Source organism: Gekko japonicus, unplaced genomic scaffold, assembly GCF_001447785.1.
Source record: "Gekko japonicus isolate JY-2015 unplaced genomic scaffold, Gekko_japonicus_V1.1 scaffold516, whole genome shotgun sequence".
Taxonomy (NCBI): domain Eukaryota; kingdom Metazoa; phylum Chordata; class Lepidosauria; order Squamata; family Gekkonidae; genus Gekko; species Gekko japonicus.
Window position 1 is genome coordinate 261956 of NW_015172567.1, and position 4081 is coordinate 266036.

Sequence of the window (4081 nt, forward strand, 5' to 3'; positions counted from 1 at the left end):
TCTGGTCTCAACACTGTAACGGAATTATTATGTGCTAACGCTCTCTTAAAATTGTTAAACCCGTTTGTTTACCGTTCTTTGTTCTTTCTTCCAGTCCCATCTTTCTGCAGCCAGAGCCTCCTGTCAGGAACCTTTCCACCCATCAATGCACTGCCAATGGTGAGTACCTTTACATGCTATTAAGTCTGTTTAGTGTTTGAAGTGTTCTAAAATAAAATAAAAATCTGTAACTTCGTTTTTTTCAAAAGAAGACACGAGCAGACTTCTTGGCAAGGGCATTTTAGAAATTGTAACTAATGATGTTGGCAAATATTGTGGTGTACTTTTTGGTATCAGTGAATTTGACAGCCAAGTTTGACATCTGTGTAAAGTCGGTAGTTGTTCCTACATTCCCTTCTGGCGAAACTGAAGTATTAGTGTACTGATAGCCTCAAAGCAGTACATTCTGTCATTCACACCAGGATTTACAGAACTTCTTGTATGTTTGTGTGGGTGTGTGTTTCCAGTTCCACGGTGTGCAAGTTGGGCAAGCCCAGGGTGAAGATGGGTGCATGGCACAGAAACTTTCCCCCCCAATAAATATTCTCCGCAACTTAAAAAAGCCACTCTTGAATCTATACAAACTTTAAACCGTATCGGACCTTTTTATATTTCCAAAAAAGCTATAGCAATGTTGTTAACGCATGTCAAAGAATCAATCCTCTACTTAAAAAAAAAAAGGACTTGGGTCTTTTGGCACATGTGCAGTACTCTAAGGTTGGCTGTGTTATCAGAGTCAAAGATTTCCGAGAAAAGTGAATGTGAGGCCCGTACATTTTTCACCATGGTTGGGGTTTTGTTTTTACTGATTTTAAGTGACTTTTTGCACCTCCTCAAAAGCTTGGCACTGTCTTCAGGAATTCTTTCGTGCTTTGCTTTGTGTCTTTGTCCAGCCAGGGATTACACAATGAATGAAATGGCATTGCAGATTTATGCGCCCACTTGAAACTGTCTTACTTCAGTGGTAGTCACTCCGCAGCTCCTGGAGAGCTGCATTTGCGGTTAACGTCAACCAAAAGAGCCACGTTTACTTCCATTCCTGGCATGAGACCTGCATCTCAGGGAGGCTTGGAGCTTGCCATTTCCTCTAGTGGTGACTGTTTTCAAGGAGGCAGCCACAAGCCCCACCAGGCAAGGGCCTTGCCCACTTCCCGGGAACATGGGGCAAGTGACACATTGGGGAGCAGTGCTCAGAAGACCTACAGGTGGCATGTTGAATAGCCACATGTGTCTCTTGAGCCACTGAATTGAGTGTCACTGGAGTAACAGGCTGGATTAACAGGCTGTTAATGTGGCTCACCAGAGCTGAACAATAAAAACATTTATCTCAGTCCAGCTCAAGCCATGTGTATTTAGATCTGATCAGTGGTGCCTGCATATAGAACGGGGATGTACACCCCATTGGTAGCAATGCAGTCAGGACGGATGATGTCAGTTCCTGGATCCTCATTTAAATACTCCTCCCAAATTGGCCGATATCTTCCATCCACACTGCCTTACTTCCAGTAGGACACAAAGCTGAGCGTGGATATGCCATCCATCTGTACTTTCAGTGGGCATCCCCAGCTACGTTCTGCTGGATCTGCAGTGCAGCCCTGCACAGAGTCACTCCAGGCTAAGCTCATTGAAAGCCACGGGCTTAGACTGGAGTTACGTCTGCATGGGATATGTTCCCCCAAGAGCTCTACGGTCAGGGTCGCAGCACCTATTGGTGGTTCCTGACCCCAAGGACATCAAGCTGGCTGCAACCAGGGCCAGGGCTTTCTTGGTGGCGGCTCCTGTCTGGTGGAATGAGTTCCCAGAGCAGGTTTGGGCCCTGCAGGACCTGGCGCAGTTCCGCAGGGCCTGCAAGACAGAGCTCTTCCGCCAGGCCTTTGCATAGGAGCCGCCATAATCACTGTACCACCACCAAGTTGCCATCTTCTATGATGGATTAGATCTGGAGGTGAGCCGGCCCTGAGCAGACGCCTAGTTAACTGAAGATGTTGTCAGGTTAGGTTGATGAATGGAATTCATCTTGGATTAAGAAAATTTAACATCAAGAGCACCGCACTTTACTTAATGACTGTTTTATACTGTTTAATGATTGTTTTTATGTTGTTTTAGTCGTTGTTATGGCAATTGCCTCTGTTGTAGCCGCCCTGAGCCCGTTGGGGGAGGGCGGGGCATAAATCTAATAATAAATAAATTTAAAAAATAATAAAATTGTACTGTCAGTCAGCTATGAGTTTATGGATGAAGGTGAAGGAGCATCAGCCTTCTGGCCTTGCACCATGGGTAAGTTTCCTCATCTCCTGACACCCTCTTGCAAACATTATTGTATTCTTTAGCAAACAGTAAAATAAGAAGTAAAATTTGAAACAAATCACCAAATGAGATCACTTTATAAAAAGGGGGTTACAAGAGTTATATCCTCCCAATTTCGGCTTAGCCCTACGTAGTATGCAGCATTGTTGATTACTCGTTACGCTAGTCATTCGGAGTATGAAACTAGTGAATTGGCCAGGAATATAGATGCTTCCAGAACAATGCAAGCCACTTTGGGTCCCTTTTGAGAAGAAAGACCCAAAGTGGCTTACATCATTCTCCTCTCTTCCATTTTATATACATGACGTGATTTGAATGCTCATGGAGTGCTATGTAAATGCAAAATATTACTACCAGATGTGCCTAGAGCATTCTGTGTTTTGATTATTTCCCTCCACACACACACACACCTTGTGAAGAGAGCCGGGCAGGGGAGGTTTCTGGTGGACTGTGCCCAAAGGCCAACGTTTACACACCTTCCTGAGCACAGATGATTCTCCCTCTGAGGTGGAGGCCATCTTGTGGGTGATTCCCAACGTTGTGACCCCCTTTTCAGTCCTGGAGTAGACCATTGGAGTAGTTAGGAGGGCAAGAGATGTAACATTTCTGTAAATATTGAAACTACGGAAAAAGACAGCGGCGTTCTTCCTCTTCTTTTCTTTTTCTTTTTGAATGGTGGGAATTGAAATGTATGTAGTTCTTAGAAAGCAATCCTAAACAGGTTTACTCAGGATCCTACTCAGGTCTGTTCAAGAGGGTTATTCCCAGGAAAGTATTCTTAGGATGGCGCTGTAAGCTTCTTATGAACGCTAAACTTAGCTTGCTGCTTTGACAGCACTGGGGAAAAAATGCATCACTTTAAGTGTATAAAATTGTACTATTTACTTATAGTTAAGAAATTTTAAATATAAATGCCTCTTGTTTTCTACAAGCAAACTTGCAAACATACCCAGTGGTGGGGGGTGGGGATGGAGATAGTGTTGCAAACTTCAGTTCCTTATGCTATCTTAGCCACCTATATCTCAATTTTGCTAGATGAGAGATAGTGAAAAATAAAAATAGAAAATAGAAAACAGCTTTTGCAGTAAAGAGAGGAAAGAGTATCATTTGCTCAGAAAGTCCCAAACAGCCACAGTAGAATATCTGTGTGAGAGCATTTTTGGACATTGAGCTTAAACTTTTATATAGTCAAAACACTATAAATTCTTCAGTAGTGTACTATCATCAGTTTGGTGTAGTGGTTAGGAGCATGGACTCCAATCTGTGAGAACCGGGTTTGATTCCCCACTCCAGTGGCTGCTGGTGTGACCTTGGTTCAGTTACAGGTTGTTTCAGAGCTGTTCTCTCAAGGGCAGTTCTCAAAAGAGCTCTCTCAGCCCCACCTACCTCACAGGGTGTCTCGTAGGGAGGGGAAGGAAAAGGAGATTGTAAGATGCTCTGAGACTCCTTCGGGCAGTAAAGAGTGGGGTATAAATCCAATTTCTCCTCCTCCTCACTATGCTTGTCAGCAGGGGTCTTGTTGTAGAAAAAGAGCTGCCGGAGCTCATTAGCATAACTCATTAGCATAACTTATTTGCATATGCCACGCCCCCTGACATCACCGGAAGTGACAGAAGGCCACACCCCCTGACATCACCGGAAGTGTGTCAGAAGGCCCGGCTACTTACCCTCCTGCTTCAGAGGATCGAAGCAGAGGGCGGGGTAAAGAAGGGGGCGGGGCTTCACCACGTGACCG

The 4081-nt window shown here is 44.5% G+C and overlaps 1 protein-coding gene across 1 annotated transcript in view; it reads left to right on the top strand.

Moving 5' to 3' along the window:
- Nucleotides 1-95: 95 nt before the first annotated feature.
- TBL1XR1 (transducin (beta)-like 1 X-linked receptor 1) overlaps nucleotides 96-4081 on the top strand; it is a 149596-nt gene continuing 145610 nt past the window's right edge. The window contains exon 1 of the mRNA XM_015421333.1: nucleotides 96-159. The gene's annotated coding sequence lies outside the window, so the exon portion shown is untranslated. The remainder of the gene's footprint in view (nucleotides 160-4081) is intronic.